A 17,083-nucleotide genomic window follows, 5' to 3' on the forward strand; every position below is an offset into this window, starting at 1 on the left:
CACTCTAAGCCAGTCTTCCATGAACGTGGGTGCTGGGTCAAAGTATTTATGTAAAGTTCAAGAGGACCCGCACACCTTGGTTAGTGAACCAAAAATTTCTTTATTTTTCAAACTTGTGCATCCAACGTTTCGACCCACATTAGGGCCTTTATCAAGGACAAAATACAAGTGTGCCGGTGAGAATTTAAACCTGTGTAGCTCCTCCCAGTGTTACAAAGGCACCAATCATAAAGACATATAAATCCACATTGCATATAATCAGCCATAGGTGAAATAATTGTGCAATATCTTAGCTCACCATGTGATGTCGCTGTTGAGTGAAAAAAGTGTTTTTTCTTTTTCAGAATAAGTCCATTCAATAAAAAACATCCATCCCTGTGCAACCTGTGAATTTACATACATTACTTTGTTACTCTGTTATCTTGAAGCGACAGATACACTTTATTACAATGTTAGCGTCAATTATCTGTTTCAATAAAAGTTATACAAACTTACTATACATTGTGCTGTCATTTCTAAACTACCTTCGTTCATTGAATTATAAAAAGCAATTCAGGACCAACTGCCCGTTTAACCCATTTGGTGCTACACAATTCAATTCGTGTATCCAGTAAGCCTCCCGTTGGAGTAGTACTCTGTCAAAGTCCCCTCCTCTGGCCCTCACAGGGACATGCTCAATTGGCATGCATCTAAAGGCAGCCGGGCTATGTTGGGCTGAGGCCAAACATAGCCCGGCTGCCTTTAGATGCATGCCAATTGAGCATGTCCCTGTGAGGACCAGAGGAGGGGACTTTGACAGAGTACTACTCCAACGGGAGGCTTACTGGATACACAAATTGAATTGTGTAGCACCAAATGGGTTAAACGGGCAGTTGGTCCTGAATTGCTTTTTATAATTCAATGAACGAAGGTAGTTTAGAAATGACAGCACAATGTATAGTAAGTTTGTATAACTTTTATTGAAACAGATAATTGACGCTAACATTGTAATAAAGTGTATCTGTCGCTTCAAGATAACAGAGTAACAAAGTAATGTATGTAAATTCACAGGTTGCACAGGGATGGATGTTTTTTATTGAATGGACTTATTCTGAAAAAGAAAAAACACTTTTTTCACTCAACAGCGACATCACATGGTGAGCTAAGATATTGCACAATTATTTCACCTATGGCTGATTATATGCAATGTGGATTTATATGTCTTTATGATTGGTGCCTTTGTAACACTGGGAGGAGCTACACAGGTTTAAATTCTCACCGGCACACTTGTATTTTGTCCTTGATAAAGGCCCTAATGCGGGCCGAAACGTTGGATGCACAGTGTGTATTGAATAAACACGTTTGATTGAAGAAAACGGTGTGCTGGTCCATTCTATGCATATATATATATATATATATATATATATATATATATATATATATATATATATATATATACACACATACTGTATATACATACACACATATACGTAGATATACAAACTCAGTATGTAGTTAAAAATGCTCATATAAGTTTTGTAGATTGCAAATGCCTTATTATGTCTCTATACTTACACGGGTTACATCACATTATAACATATTGCCTATTGCATCACAAATGTATTTCAATAAAACAAATTTAAATTGGATAGATTCACTTTCAAAAACTTCTTGTAAAGCTTTTACCCTTCTGAAAATACATTTACTTTAAACTATCTGCCAATTTCTAAAATGGACTGACAATAAATGCTTAGGAATATCATTTGTATAAGAAACCTAGCTGGACTGGGAAGTCCATCTAAAAGAATTTCTACAGATTAGAAATCTATACAGAGCAGCAGAAATTGGCAGACAAGGTAGATGAAATGATCTCTGCTATCAATTCATGTGCTACTTTGAAAGCAATCTGCTATCCTTCAAATTCTGGGATACAATGTGCAACATAAATGACCTTTCAAGAAAGGTCTGGATTCTCAAACGTGTCTTATGGCAGGGTACTGCATGCTATTAGTATCGTTTTCATTGAACCTAGTTAAAATGCCATTTTTAAACACAGCAAGCTAAACCACAAGAGCGCACAATTAAGAGGAATTCCTTTGTCAGTTTTGTTAAGGTCATTTCTTGATATTAATGTCAGAGCAGTAAATTATTTTGCTTCTTTTTCTCTGCCTGGGATACATAGCACAGAGACATTCATGTTTTGGCAAATAAACACTATAGTTTGTACACTTTATTCTTTAAAAAATATGTTCAGATTTTCTGGCTGCTTATGTAGTAAAAAATACTTGCACCATCCTTAGATGAGTCTTCCCAATGCCACTTGCCCATTCTGGGCTCTAACATGGGAGAAGGGTTGGGGATATTGCTATCACATAGGGCACACTTGCTCTCTCAGCACTAGAGGAGTAACCCCCATGTGTAATAAACAGCACTAAATTTGTCCAGGAGCAGTAACCCATAGCAACCAATAAGAGGTTTACTTTTTCCCACCAGTCAATGCTTCCTGTTGCTATGGGTTACTGCTCCTGGGCAAAGTTAATGTATTTTATTACATAACCCCAATAAATGTTCAGTTTCAAAACCACATCTTTAGCCCTTACATTTACCAGGGGAAACATTTTAGCTGCCCCAAAGTTCAAAACCTTTTTACTTAAAAACAGTAGTGGCTCTGAAGATTGTAAGCTCTATAGGGCAGGCTTCTCCTTGCTCCTGCATCTCTTAATACATGGCACTTAATCTGTATACCTGTATATTCACATTCATTTATTGCAACGTTTGTTCCCTTTGTCTGTACTGTATATTGTAAAAATGTGCAGTGCCGTGTATGCAATTAGCACTAATTAAATAACGCCATAATTATTCATAGCCCTAGGAAAACACCCCAAAACCCTGCTTGGATGCAGGCTTGAGATTTGTGCTCTTGATGACATACTACAGTTCAGCAAAGATTAGTTTAGTACAGAATCACTGTTTGCCATTAGGGTCTAGCCATCACAGCACCGCTACAATCTTTAGTCTTGTTCTGATCCCTATTAAGTTTGAGTCTTGAGTAGCCAATATGTTGCAGTTATCATTCATGGATATTTCCATGTATTTTCATTATTTTCAGACCGTTAAGGTAGGTATCGATTACTGCATACATTGTGCAGACGTTTGGATTGTTAAAAAGATCACTTCCCTTGCTGAGTAAGACAAGTTTGCTCCTGCAATGCTGCATTCAACAATAATTACTTGGAAAAGCAAGCAAGCATTCTAGAAACCCCAAGGATGAGCAGCATTCAGCAGGGAACATATGCTGGGTAGTTGGTTCAGCACAGCTTCAGGGTAGTAATAGAAGTACTATTTATTTTAATAACACCCATAAAAGAAAAACTTATGGTTACTGGTATCATGCTGGACAGACAGCCTATCATGTCTCAAGCTTGAAATTTAACCAAAGGGTGAATAGAAATGTCTCTACTTTCCAAATCTACTCCAAGTACATCTTCCAGTGTATTTTTCCCATGACAGTTTGGTCATCTGAGGCCACCGTTATCATGAAAGCTTGTTTTTGTATAGCAAAATAAAAGGACTGTAAATCCAAGTTTAAAACACAATGACCTGTTAGGGGCCTATCCAAGTTCAGCGGTATCCAAAGGGGTTAGGTGAAAGCATCAAATTCAGGCAACGGTTCAAAAGGCAGGCGGCAAGAATCAGAATCAGGGTCAAGGCAGAAGTCAGGAATCCAGGAAACAGCAATTTAGGAATTTAGGGAACCCAGGAACACAATTCAGCAATTCCTATAATCGGGCATCGAACCCCTGACCTGAAAGTTCTTTTATTTTCAATTTTCGCATCAGGTGCGTGACGTCATGCACCTGATGGTTCATGGGTGCCGCCATCTTGGATGCAGGGTCGCCAGAGATGGGCACGCCATCGGACGCTCCTTACATGACCTAGCTTGTACTCACGAGTTCGAAATGTACTGTATTATGCACAAAACCTTAATCTAAAAATACATGAACTTGAAATATTAAAGCAGCTTTCTCAATGTTAGCCAAGTAGATGAGATAAAATCGTTTTTGTCATAATATCGTTACTTTATGGACATGCCTTAGATAGAAAAACCCTGCACTAATAATAATGATGCTAATACTTGATTAGAATGATCCATTGTAGAATAGAAGAAGATATCATTCACACAAACCAGTTACCAGGGAAACATTTTTTCTGTATAAAAAGGTGGTACTGAACAAAAGCAGTCTCTTATTTAAGGTTATTAATATAGCGCTAGAGTAATCCAGTATGAATCTAATAAGAACAAGATGATGCCGTATGAAGTGCAAAGTCAGTAAGGAAAAATGTCTTGCTTTTATATAATATATATAGTATGTTATCTATGGTACAGTAAAAATTTAGCCATTTTTATTATGTGAGAGCTTGACTACATTGTTTGTGCTGCTGATTTTTATGTAGCGTTCAACATTCTAAAAAGTGTAGTAGCATCTGAATGTAAAAGAATGGGAGGAAATAGTAGCAGTGCTGGGATGTAAAGCAATAGGAGTCATTTAGGAAACAGAACACAGTATGTAAAGTGGACTTTAAGAAAAAGAGAATGCCCATTCTGTGTGTATACTGTCCCTTTACATGTTACCATGTGTTCTTTACTGAACTATGAATATACTCAAGCCTTTGAGTTTACCGTTAACAAACCCTTTAGGGCAGTGGGGACGCCCACCACTTCGTCCCAGGGGATGCCCGCACTCCTAATCTATTGGCGTTCCCTTTTTTCTGCTCCTAAGGCGCATGTGGTTAAGCACTGCGTATCTTGACAGCGCTATATAAATAAATGATGATGATGTGGCCTATTACTTCCAGGTTTATGCAGGGCGCGTGTAAAGTCATCACATATTGGCATAAGTTCAAATATTTAAAGGGGCCTTGGACTATTTCTCATTGCCCAACGTAAAGGTGGTTTCTTAAAGTTCCTGGGTGTGTTTCGTCTGTGTATTCCTGTTGTTTCTGATCCTGCCTGTCCCTGGTTCTTGTCCTGTCTGCTGCCTGTCCTTATTATTGCCTGTTTTGATTACTCTTTTGGATTCTGATTTTGTACTGCGATTCTGGTGTGTTTGACCTGGCCTGTGACCCCGACTATTCCTAAGTCTCCTGTATCTGCACCATATTGACTGATTTGTTCCTTGTTTCCCATTCTACAACACCACGCTTGGTTCTCCCACAATAAGACCTGGCGACATCTGAGTAGTGGAGGGCTCCACCTGAAGCCAAAGGCGGCTGCTACAGGCAGAAGAGTGGGGCGAGACAGGAACCTTGGGGTTTGTTCTGGGTTCGGGATACCCTGCATTAAATTATCAATATATAACTGCCAGTCAGTATGTAAAAGGATGGAAATAGTGTTCAAACATATTAAAGAGTACAGGTATGGCATCCATTATATGGAAACCCATTATCCAGAAAGCTCCAAATAACGGGAAGGCCTTTTTCTCTGTAATATTATTCTAGTAGATTTAAGGTATGAAAATCCAAATTACAGAAATCAGTTATCTGGAAACCCCCAGGTCCCAAGCATTCTGTATAACAGGTCCCATACCAGTATATATGGAATGCCACTGCATATGGCTTTTTTTATTCAGTCTTCTGCAATAATGTAAATGTAAAGGGAATTTTAAAAATAGCTACACACATTCACACCACAACTTGGTTTCCACAGGGATACAGAACCTGAAGCTAACGGCAGATATATTCTGTTTATAGAATATATAAACTATTTACTTTAATGAGGAAACACAACAATAATAAGCAAAATATATAATGGAGCTTCTGTTATGTTTATTATGCTTTTTTTTCATGAGCTGTAAATACTACATTCTATATAAATGAATCCCATTGTCACGGTCGGCACCCAACACCAGAACAAACACCAGGCACCCTGGTCTCAGCTCGTGCTTCACCAGTAGTGTGACCGCCTTTGGGCCTCGGGAGGAGCCCTCGGCTTACTTGGATGCCACCTGGACTTAAACGAGAGGTGCAAGATGAGGGTTCTGGATAGGCAGAGGGGCACGACAGTAAAGCAAAGTCTTTGGACAGAAGATCGCAGTACAAGGCGTTAGGCAAAAGAGTAGTCAGATCAGGCCGGGTCGAGGCAGGCAGAGAACAAACGTTATCAGACAGGCAAAGGTCAAACCAGGGAGTCAATCAGAGGGTTAATCAGAAGCGGTAGTCAAATAATCAGGCAAGGGTCAGAATCCAGAAATCAGAATAGTCAAATAGCCAGGCAGGGGTCAAAAACAGGAATCAAAACAGGTTCAGAATATAGCACAAGCTCAGAAGCACCAGGAACTAAATCCTATCACGGGCAATGATAAAAATCCAAACTGTGCCTTTAATACTTTTAAATTTCGCGCCACTGCGCGCTGACGTCACACGCCAGCGCGCATGCGCACATAACCAGGAAGAGACGCGACGCGCGCGCCCTAGCTATTCCCCATTTGCGGCCCAGAGGAGCAACGAGGCGGGCGTCCCCGCCGAGGGGGCTGCAGGCGTCCCTGCAGACCCCCTCCCACTAGACCACCAGGTAACGTTGTTACATTACCCCCCTCTCTAGGGGGGGCCACTGGACCCCCAGGCTTACCGGGAAACCTAGCATGGTATTGTCTCCTGAGGCGGTCAGCCTTGATGTCATCAACTGAGACCCAAGAGTTCTCCTCAGAACCGAAGCCCTTCCACCTGGTAAGATATTGTAACTTACCCCTCACGAGGCGGGAGTCGAGGAACTCCTGGATCTCATACTCAGGCTGACCTTCAACCAACACTGGGGGAGGAACAGACAGGTGACGAGAATTATTGGCAGGCTTCAACAGAGAGACATGGAAGGAATTAGAAATTTTGAAATTAGGAGGTAACTGAAGACGGACAGAGGATGGATTAATTATTGTAATGATGGGATATGGACCAATGAATCTAGGACCCAGTTTAGGAGAGGGAACTTTCAATTTGATATTCTTTGTCCACAACCATACTAAATCTCCCACCTTGTACTGGGGTGCTTCCCTACGGGATTTATCAGCAGCCCTTTTCTGAGCTAGGGAAGCTGCGGATAAAGAATTATGAACTTGAGACCAAATTTCAGAAAATTTCAGGACAGAAGAATTGGCAGAGGGTACAGGGGAATTAGAGTCAGAAAAAGAAAACGCTTTGGGGTGCAAGCCATAGACAACAAAGAAAGGAGACTCTCCTGAGGAGGAATGGGTAGCATTATTGTATGCAAATTCTGCCCAGGGTAGCAGTTCGGACCATAAGGACTGGTTATCGGACACATAGCATCTGAGATACTGCTCGAGGGACTGGTTCACCCTTTCGGTTTGACCGTTAGTTTGGGGGTGATAGGCAGAGGAAAAAGATAATTCAGTACCCACCAAGGAACAGAAAGCACGCCAAAATCTTGAAACAAACTGAACCCCCCTGTCAGAAACAATATTTTCAGGAAAACCATGAAATTTAAAAATATGAGTAATGAATAAGTCAGCCAGGGTTTTAGCAGAAGGGAGATGTGGAAGAGGTATAAAATGAGCCATTTTACTAAACCTATCGACCACCACCCAAATCACTGTCTTACCCTGAGAAGGAGGCAACTCCACAATAAAATCCATGGAAATGTGAGACCATGGTTTCTCTGGGACGGGTAAGGGGTTTAATAGACCCTGGGACAGATGATGAGATGACTTAGACCTTTGGCAGACTGGACAGGAATTGACAAATGTTTTAGTATCCTGTTTGAAGGAAGACCACCAGACATGACGGAATAAAAGAGAAATGGTTTTTGCAATACCTGGATGACCTGCCACTTTAGAATCATGAACCTCTCTTAACACTTGTTCCCTAAGCTCCTCAGGAACGAACCATTTACCAGATGGGGTATCAGCAGGAGCAGATGACTGTAAAGGGGACAACAAGGAAGAGAGGTCAGACTCCAAGGTTGCGACAATTATTTCCCTGGGAATGATGGGAGTGCACTCACTGGAGTCAGAGGAAAAGGATTCAAAACTCCTAGAGAGTGCATCCGCCTTGGTATTTTTGGAACCAGGCCGGAAAGTTAACGAAAAGTTGAATCTAGAGAAGAATAAAGCCCACCGGGCTTGTCTTGGATTTAGGCGTTTAGCTGATTCAATATACAGTAAATTTTTATGGTCGGTATAGACCGTCACCAAATGTTTAGCACCTTCAAGAAGATGCCGCCATTCCTCAAAGGCCCATTTGACTGCCAACAATTCCCTGTTACCTATATCATAATTCACCTCTGCGGGTGAAAACTTCCTGGAGAAGAAAGCACAGGGATGTAACTTGTTGGTAGTCGGGTGCCTTTGAGAAAGGACTGCCCCAGCTCCTATCTCAGAGGCGTCAACCTCCACAATAAAAGGAAGCGCAGTATCGGGGTGTCGAAGAATGGGGGCAGAACTGAATTCCTTCTTGAGGAAGTCAAAAGCTTGTACCGCTTCGGGAGGCCAGATGCTGGGGTCAGCACCCTTCTTAGTCAAATCAGTAATGGGGGCCACAATTAAGGAAAAATTTTTAATAAACTGACGATAGTAATTTGCAAACCCCAGGAACCTTTGGGTAGCACGTAATGATTGGGGTTGGGTCCAATCCAGTACAGCTCTCACCTTGCCTGGATCCATTTCAAGACCCTTGCTGGAAATATTAAACCCTAAAAACTGAACGGAAGTAACCTCAAAGATACACTTTTCCAGTTTGGCATAAAGATTATTCTCCCTGAGTCTGCACAAGACTTGATGAACATGATTTCTATGTTCACCTAAATTAGAGGAGAAGATCAAGATATCGTCAAGATAGACCACTACGAATATCCCCAGTAGGTCCCGAAATATGTCGTTGACAAATTCTTGGAACACGGCGGGTGCGTTACAGAGACCAAAGGGCATTACAAGATATTCGTAGTGGCCGTCCCTGGTGTTAAATGCAGTTTTCCACTCATCCCCCTCCCTAATACGTATGAGATTATAGGCGCCCCTAAGATCTAGTTTAGAATAGATCTTAGCACCCTTAACCTGGTCAAACAATTCAGAAATTAACGGGAGGGGATAGCGGTTCTTTATGGTGATCTTATTGAGTCCCCTATAATCTATACAGGGGCGTAAACCACCATCTTTCTTTCCAACAAAGAAAAAGCCTGCCCCCGCAGGGGAACTGGAAGGCCTAATGAACCCTCTTTCAAGGTTGTCCTTAATATACTCTTTCATTGCCTGAGCCTCCGGCAAGGAAAGAGGGTATGTTCTACCCCGAGGGGGAATAGACCCAGGAATTAAATATATAGAGCAATCATACTGCCTGTGTGGAGGTAGGGTTTCTGCAGCTTTTTTAGAAAACACGTCAGCATATTCAGCATATGCTGCAGGTAAACCTTCTAAAGAAGTGGTTGCCACCACCTGAGGAATACATGACCCACCACACTTAAGACCCCATTGCAGAATCTTCCCCGATACCCAGTCAATATGAGGATTATGGGTCTGGAGCCAAGGTAACCCCAAAATAAGAGGGGAAGATGCTCCCTCAATAATAAAAAGGGCTAACCTCTCACTGTGATGATTATAAGAGCACATGGAAAGGGACACAGACTTTTGAGTTACCAGGCCTGAACCTAAAGGTTTTTTATCAACAGCCAAAATCCTCATAGGAGGAATTGGGGGAATTAAGGGAATACCAAATTTTGCCGCAAAGGTGGCATCCAGAAAATTCCCCTCCGCCCCTGAATCCACAAAAGCGGACACCCTGACAGAACCCGTAGGCCAGGTGAGTTTAACAGGTAACAAAATCCTAGAGGTAGACTGGGGAGAGGAAACTTCTGCACCCAAATGGAGCTCCCCTTCTCCATTTAGGCTTGGAAGTTTCCCGGCCTCTTAGGACAAAAATTCAGAAAATGACCCTTTTCCCCACAGTAAATGCAAAGACCAAGGGAACGCCTGCAGGCTTTTTCCTCAGGGGTTAGATGGGATATGCCCAATTGCATCGGTTCCTCCAGAGGTTGAACCATGGAAGGGTTAGAGGGTTTAACATTGGACACCATATTAGGAAAGTTATACTTAACATTGGTAAACCCAGAATGCATAGGAGAACCCCCTTCACCCCTTCTTTCCCTCTGCCTCCTATCTACCTGGATGGCAAGTGACATGAGATCATCCAGGTTGGAGGCTAAAGGATAATTTACCAAGCTATCTTTGACAGGATCAGACAGCCCAATACGGAACTGGCTACGAAGCGCCATGTCGTTCCATCCAGTCTCCACTGCCCACCGGCGGAACTCGGTGCAATACACCTCCGCATCCCGTTTCCCCTGGCGCAATTTACGAATCGCGGAGTCGGCAGAAGATGCACGATCCGGGTCATCGTAAAGTACAGCCATGGTTTTAAAAAATGAATCAAGGGAAAGACGGGCAGGATCTGAGAGGGGCAATCTGAGAGCCCAAACTTGGGGATCACCCTGTAATAGGGTTATTACGAACCTCACTTTTTCCTCGCCAGTAGTGAATGAATGGGGGAAAAAGCTGAGGTATAATTTACATGCCTCTTGGAACACGAAAAATTTTGACCTGTCCCCATTGAATTTATCAGGAAACACAATTTTGGGTTCATGGGTTTTGGATACATTACCCAACAGAGCAGGAGAACCCACAGGAGTGGCCACAGGAGGGGTGACTACTGGAGTTGGAGACTGAACCGAAGCATCCAGTCGACGGGTCAAATTGTGGAAACCTTGCATCAGGTAATCTTGCCTCTGCTCATGTTCTTCCAGGCGCTGTAACAGAGTGGTAAGTAGCGCTTCAGTGGTGGAAGGAGCAGCGGCAGCTTGACCTTCTTCGTCCATCTTGGGCCCGTGATAATGTCACGGTCGGCACCCAACACCAGAACAAACACCAGGCACCCTGGTCTCAGCTCGTGCTTCACCAGTAGTGTGACCGCCTTTGGGCCTCGGGAGGAGCCCTCGGCTTACTTGGATGCCACCTGGACTTAAACGAGAGGTGCAAGATGAGGGTTCTGGATAGGCAGAGGGGCACGACAGTAAAGCAAAGTCTTTGGACAGAAGATCGCAGTACAAGGCGTTAGGCAAAAGAGTAGTCAGATCAGGCCGGGTCGAGGCAGGCAGAGAACAAACGTTATCAGACAGGCAAAGGTCAAACCAGGGAGTCAATCAGAGGGTTAATCAGAAGCGGTAGTCAAATAATCAGGCAAGGGTCAGAATCCAGAAATCAGAATAGTCAAATAGCCAGGCAGGGGTCAAAAACAGGAATCAAAACAGGTTCAGAATATAGCACAAGCTCAGAAGCACCAGGAACTAAATCCTATCACGGGCAATGATAAAAATCCAAACTGTGCCTTTAATACTTTTAAATTTCGCGCCACTGCGCGCTGACGTCACACGCCAGCGCGCATGCGCACATAACCAGGAAGAGACGCGCCGCGCACGCCCTAGCTATTTCCCATTTGCGGCCCAGAGGAGCAACGAGGCGGGCGTCCCCGCCGAGGGGGCTGCAGGCGTCCCTGCAGACCCCCTCCCACTAGACCACCAGGTAACGTTGTTACACCCATCCAATCAAGGGATCAAGTATGTAGACAGCAAACGTGCAGCCTCATTTGCTATACAGATGCAGCCACTTTGGTTTGTCTGTTTGACACAGAATAACTAAACACAGATATCCCATTTATCTCATTTAACACAGAAAACTGTGACACAACATCCCATCTAATTAAAGCATTCACCATTGTGAACAATGGTGCTTTGGTATGCTAATGAAAAGGTTAAATGCATTAAATGAGTTAAGATAACTTTAGATAACACAGTTTCTTCAATTAACTCTGAGTCATGACGCATTTAACTCACAAATCCAAGTGGCTTCATCTGTATATGCAAATATACATTTCATATTTTAAAAAATCATAGCTAATGTAGAAATTAGAGTTTATATCATATAAAATTGTCTTTGCAAAGAAAGAACATGTAAATTGGAAACTTGGATTCCTAATTTCAGTCGACTTCAGCTGGCAAGCCCTGAGAATTCCCCAGTTTCAGTTTTCATAAATCTGTCCCTGAGTTCTTAATCAAAGGCAAATTAAAGGTATCTTCTACTGTTATTTGTGCTTGTGTTTATTTTAAGTATGAAATTCCTGCTGCAGGGTCATTCTTGGTTCCTTCTAATATCTTACAATTTTGCCTTGCCTTGCTTACATATAACCATTATTTACCTCCATTGTCCTGTCCTCCTATTTTTTATTCAAATTATATAAATGTGTAAGGATTCACAGATAGGAGCCTATGTGCTGAATAACTTAAGGTGTTTATTAAACAGAAATGTGCACAGACCTTTGCAGAAACTTAAAAGGCAGCAAAAACACAAGTCCAGATTCAGGCTGAAATTCCAGGGCAGGCGGCAGACAACAGTTGAGGGACAGTCCAAAGGTCGAGGTGGGCAGAGTTTATACAAGGTCAAAAAACAGGCTGAGGTCAATGCAGGGAGATCCAAAAATCAGGAGTAACAGGGAGCAGATATGAAACAGGGCAGGGAAAAAACAAGGCAGGAACAAGACAAGATTTACCAGGTTCAAGATTTCAGGAACAAGAGAAGAAACCAAAACAGGATCAGAAACACGATCAGGATATCAAGGTCACAAGGCTTGGAGTTAGTGGTAGGGCCAATAATGCAGCACGGGGTATTACAGGGAATCAGGCTTAAATAGCCCTCAAATGAGTAATTGCCCTCAGCTGGATTGGGGGCGTGTACTGAGAAAGGCTGACCTGGAGGAAGCAACAGTCATCTTATCAGAGCCAGGCCACCACAACACCACCTCCTGTGCCTGGAACCCAACAGGTCCCTGGTTTAAAACCAGGGAGTTCCTCGCAAATTGCATGACTTTACTGAGCTTTTAATAAATGAAATCAATTCATATAAAGTTTGTAAAATAACTTTTTCTAAAAAAAAGGCTTAAATAAGACTTAAAATTACAATGTACTGTATTTCTTAAATACTTTGAAAATATAAATGTTCTGTGGAATATATCTAATTTTCAGCAGCACAGATGATATAATAATTTTAGTATAATGACATGTAGAACGTCAAAGCTTGCAAGGACCATATGATAGAGTACCAGAAGCCAATCAAATTCTAGATTTTATTATAAAATCTCTAGTAGACAAGGAAATAGAAAAGGACTGATTTATAGGGATGTAGCGAACGTCGGAAAAAAAGTTCGCGAACATATTCGCGAACTTGCGCAAAAATGCGAGCGGTTCGCGAACGGTTCGCGAACCCCATAGACTTCAATGGGAAGGCGAACTTTAACATCTAGAAAAGACATTTCTGGCCAGAAAAATGATTTTAAAGTTGTTTAAAGGGTGCAACGACCTGGACAGTGGCATGCCAGAGGGGGATCAAGGGCAAAAATGTATCTGAAAAATCTGCCTGTGTGTGCTTGGAAGAGATAGTGTAGGGGGAGAGCTGTTAGTGATTTCAGGGACAGATGATAGTAAGTTTGCTGGCTAGTAATCTGCTTGATACTGCTCTGTATTGGAGGGACAGAAGTCTGCAGGGATTTGAGGGACATTTTAGCTTAGGTAGCTTTGCTGGCTAGTAATCTACTGTTCTCTTTAAACAACTGCCATACGTTGACCTTGTAGGCATTGTTTGCCCAGTTTTTTTGGACGCAGCCACTGAAGCACAGTTGCCAGAAAAAATATGCCATATAAATGCTGAAAATAGTCATTTTTCGCCATACGTTGACCTTGTAGACATTGTTTGCCCAGTTTTTTTGGACGCAGCCACTGAAGTGACTCCGGTGTTTTTTCTGGAGACGGTAATATTATGGATATTTAGACAGAATGTGAACAAGGTCACACAGCTCGATGGCGGGTTGAAGAAAACAGTGTGCAAATAATGCCTACAGGGCAAATAATGCCTAAAAGGTCAACTTATACACTACTACAGCGGTAGTAAAATAAAAAAAGTAAAATAAAAAAAATGAATATTAAAAAAAAAAATTAAAGTTGGTGCTGCTGAACTACTAGGAGCAGCAGATTAGCACACCAGTCCCACTCCCCAACACTGCTAGACTAATAGCACTGGGCTCTTATAGTAGTAGTAGTAGTAGTAGTAGTAAAACAACAAAAAAATAAATAAAAGCAGTCCTTACAAGGACTACTGTTATTGCAGCAGTCAGCAGATGAGATCAGAAGCAGGACAGCTGCCCACTGCAGCTACATACAGAGCACTGCAGTAGAAGGTAGATTACTAGCCAGCAAAGCTACCTAAGCTTAAATGTCCCTCAAACCCCTGCAGACTTCTGTCCCTCCAATAACAGAGCAGTATCAAAACGATTACTAGCCAGCAAACTTTCAACTGTCCCTGAAATCACTAACAGGCAGCAGCTCTCTCCCTACACTATCTCTTCAGCACACACAGGCAGAGTGAAAAAACGCTGCAGGGCTTCGGTTTTTATAGGGAAGGGGAGTGGTCCAGGGGAGAGCTTCCTGATTGGCTGCCATGTACCTGCTGGTCTGGGGTGAGAGGGCAAAAAAAAGCGCCAACAATGGCGAACCCAAAATGGCGAACGTCGCGCGACGTTCGCGAACTTCCGGCGAGCGCGAACACCCGATGTTCGCGCGAACAAGTTCGCCGGCGAACAGTTCGCGACATCTCTACTGATTTACTGTATATCTATATTATTATGAGTGGTACGGTTATTTACTCTTTGTAATAATAATAATGATTGCTTCCACATTTCCAGAAAATGTTTTGTACCAGTTGGACAAGTTGCACACATAACACAAATAAATGCAGTGTTAATTGTTTTTTAAGGGTTTAACAAATCAGTCAGGATTTGGTCACAGTTGGTCTCTGAAAAATCAACAAATTTAAAAACGCCTGAAGGTTTGATAAGTATGTAAATTCATTAATACCCATTCTGGACTGCCAAGAATTTCTTCCTGACAGTGTGGAAAATCTTAATAAATGTGACACAAAAATCAAACTGCTTAGAATCTATAAATCCAAATGTAGGATAGGAAGGGACTAATTCCATACTATATTAGAACTGAAATGAAACATGACCCCTATAGTAGTTTTTTAACCACCATGATATATGGGATTTCATAAAAACCGGGTATCATTATGAAAAAGAGAAATGCACATCATCAATTTAGTGTGTCCAAACAAAATCTTTTGATCCCCATTTTATCTCTTTCTCTCCCTGTTTTCTTCCAGTTGCTTCTTTTTTATCTGTCTCTCCCCAGCCCCTCCATCCCTCAACCCTCTCTCTTTCACATTTTTTAATTTGTCCCCTCCACCTCTATAACACTTTCACCATTGCAAATATGATACATAAAGTAATAGCAGGTGATATTTAAGGAAAATGCTTACCTCTCATTAACATGAATAACAATATCATTTTATCACAGTCAAAAGGTTGCACCAAAAGAAAAGACAAATGTGAAATAAAGATAATCATGGCATAAGTTTGAAGTTTTTGGCCGGTCATATAAAAATGTCATATTAAGCAATGAAATACAGTGTCGCTCTTGAACTTTGTGACACAGGATATTTAAGTGGACCCATGGGTTAAGATGGCAAATATACTTTTACTTTTCTTGTCATATCAATTTATCTTTGCATGTACAGCAAATTATTAAAAAGATTATTCAAACATTATATAGCATTATGTTTACAAAGGCTTGTGTTTGGAGGTTATAACATGCCGAATATATAAATACTAAGTATCTTTCATTCTCATTATATTCATGATTTCCTGTCTTTATTTATTCTGTATATGAGATAAGCAGCAGGATGCTTTCCATCTGTTACTGAACTACAATTCCCAGCTATGGCTTAAAAAGGAATTGTGACTTTCCAGTTCATCTGAAAACCCAATTAACACCAATAATTATAGATCAAGGGTTGTGGGGAAAATGCACTTGCCTTATCTGCTTGGAAGACCATGAGATCAATTGTCTGTTGGGTGGGAAAAGGTGTTGTGGTTAGATTTAACCACAGTAGAGGTTTTTCGCTAAAGTTCAATTAAATGGTATATTAATGGTGTAGAAATCAGTGTACTACAGTGCATTATGACGGGGATGTTTAATACTGTGGTTCAGCTTTTCATCAGCAGGGACTGTATTCCTTGTTACAATAGAAGATGGGTGTGTATTATTATGTTATTGAACAGTGATTTCATGTAAAAATTTTGTAAATAGGAGGATTTAACTGTGACTAATTGCACCCTTGTATCTACAGAACCTGTATAGACATTCTGTATAGACAATATGCAATGAGCATTACAACCACACACATAGGATTGTTTTTTTTTCATTAAAAAATGTAAAGTTTTGGTATGATTTCAAGCTAGAAAAAGCTCGGTTTAGTTCTTCTTCAAAGGACAGCATACTCCCTTGTTCACTATGAGTTCAATAATAAGAGCTTATGCTGAACAAACTTTTTGACTATTATTTTTAATCATGAAAAATCGATGGTTTTTGTGCTTGAGCTAAATATGCAAACAGGGAAATTGAAATGACCGTATATACTCGAGTATAAGCCGACCCAAGTATAAGCCGAGGTACCTAATGTTACCTACGAAAACTGGGAAAACTTATTGACTCCAGTATAAGCCTAGACACAACTACAGCCCTGTCTCGCAGCAGCGCACATTCCGCCAAAGCAACCCCCCCAGCAAAGTTGCAAAGTTGATGGTGACAGAGAATTGCCAAACGGATTACTGTGTGCATTGTCCCACTACCATGTGCAGAGGGTGCTGTGTGATATTGCAGTCAATGTTATTCTTTCATATAACCAACAGAGGGCACTGTGTGATATTGCAGTCTCTCCCCAAGCAAACTGTTGGTATAGGAATGATTAAAAGTGACTGCAATCTCAGCTACTGCCAACTGACTCAAGTATAAGCCGAGGTAGACTTTTTCAGCACATTTTGGATGCTGAAAAACTCGGCTTATACACGAGTATATACGGTACTCCATGTTTGGCCTTTGCAAGTTAGATAATTAGATTCCCAGAGCACAGAGATTCTATTGGCTTATGGACTCCTGCTAACA

The 17,083-nt window shown here is 41.5% G+C and overlaps 1 protein-coding gene across 2 annotated transcripts in view; it reads left to right on the forward strand.

Annotated features, from left to right (window-relative positions):
• LOC108716937 (disks large-associated protein 2) overlaps positions 1-17,083 on the forward strand; it is a 159,275-nt gene that overhangs the window by 53,784 nt on the left and 88,408 nt on the right. The window lies entirely within an intron of this gene.

The sequence above is a fragment of the Xenopus laevis genome, chromosome 5L, assembly GCF_017654675.1.
Source record: "Xenopus laevis strain J_2021 chromosome 5L, Xenopus_laevis_v10.1, whole genome shotgun sequence".
NCBI classification, from domain to species: Eukaryota; Metazoa; Chordata; class Amphibia; order Anura; family Pipidae; genus Xenopus; species Xenopus laevis.